Source organism: Orycteropus afer, unplaced genomic scaffold (assembly GCF_000298275.1).
Source record: "Orycteropus afer afer isolate SDZICR_OR568_19922 unplaced genomic scaffold, OryAfe1.0 scaffold00205, whole genome shotgun sequence".
NCBI lineage: Eukaryota > Metazoa > Chordata > Mammalia > Tubulidentata > Orycteropodidae > Orycteropus > Orycteropus afer.
The window spans coordinates 2196447-2198220 of record NW_006921792.1 but is presented as its reverse complement, the minus strand read 5'-3'; positions in this window follow the sequence as shown (position 1 = coordinate 2198220).

The following is a 1774-nucleotide window of genomic DNA, read 5'->3' as shown; positions in this document are numbered from 1 at the left end:
GTCTGGCCTTGCAGTAATAGGCCTTGGGTTACTGCTGGTAACCCTGTCTTCCTCTTGTGAGATTAGAGGAGATCAGAACATGTGGCCTCCTTGCTGTTTTAGCATATGCCTATCTACTGTTTGGCTGAAAGCCACAGGAATGAGTTAATTCCAGGCCTAAAGGGTGACTAGGGGCCATAGTCTCAGGGGTTTTACCAGTCTCTATCAGACCAGTAAGCCTCTTTTTGACGATTTTGAGTTTTGTTCCACATTTATCTCCTACTCTATCCAGGATCTCCTGCACTGATCCCTTCCTGAGTGGCTGACAGTGGTAGTTGGGCAGCATCTAGTTCTTCTGGTCTCATGGTCATATAGGCTGATATTCTCATGGTCCATTAGTCCCTTGGACTAATTGTTGCCATGCATCTTTGGTTTTCTTCAGCTTTCTTTGCTCTAGATGAGGAAAGACCAACTGTTGCATCTAGATGGCCGCTTCAAGCTTTTAGGACCCCAGTCTCTATACACCAAAGGAAACAAGGACTCTTGGCACAGTGCAAATCATGCCACAGTTTTGAGAGCACTTAGAGTCAAAAGTCCCTTAGGTTATCATTATTATTCCATCCTACAAATGAAGAAACTAAAATTTAGAGATACTCAGTAACTTCCCAAGGTCATGTAACAAGTTATAGCTGGGCTTCAAATGCACTTGATGCAAAGCTTGCAGTTAACCTCTACACTACAAACATCATTCAACAATACAGGATTTGTCTTTAAAAAGTATTCTATGATGGAATGAGATCCAAAATTAAACATCCTGTTACACAAGAACATATGATGATGTGTAATAATGCTTGTAAAATTATAAACAACAAGGGTTTAAAAAATGTTTCTAATTTTATTAAAAATATATAATACTATAGATACATATGATAGATGTATAGCTGTACATCAAAAGAGACTAGTGAAATTGAAAGTAATTTATTTTCTTCACTCTATTTTATCTGTCTTTTCTAAATTTTCTTCTTTTGTATTTAAAATATCTTTTTAAAGATGTTCAATATCGGTTCTCAAACTGTGGATCTGTTGTTTTAAGATATGATCTATTTTAAAAGGTACATGAAATGAATGGTACAATATCAATTCAAAAATAGATACTCTAGTGGTACATTCTTGATTTCTTCTTAGTTTAAATCTAAACAGTATAATTTACTCTGATTACTTATTCTAGAATCATATAGAAAAGGAAAGAACTATAGAAAAACTGGCCCCGGGAACAGCAAGAACTGCTAGTTACTGCTAACTAGCCTTTCATCTCTAATGTGAATGGTGTTACTCCATGCTATAATCCTGGCTCTGAATTTTGCATCAAACTATTACTAGCCACAGGAAGGACTCCCCAGTTAGTGAAAGAGAGTATCAGGAAGTCATGTTTACTTATTGATAAAGGATAAGGATGGGAAAAACAAAGACTTGCTAACTTTCCCATGTTGATTTTTATTAGTAACACTACTCAGCATGTTTGTTCAGTCTACAGCTTCTTTCCACACAACTTATAAGGTGTTATTTTAGCATGAATAGAACTTACTGAGCAAAGTACTGACTGAGGAAGGGCCAGTTTGTATAGATATTAACCTCCAGCTCTATCCCAGCAGAGAATATTCCTGTTGGGTTTGTTGGAAGGCTCTGAGAGGAAGGAAGAGACATTAATGAGAATTTCCCTCAGACATGTTTTAGTTTAAAGAAATTCTACTCAATTATGTCCCTCAAATACCATATATAAGATGAGTAAATTAGA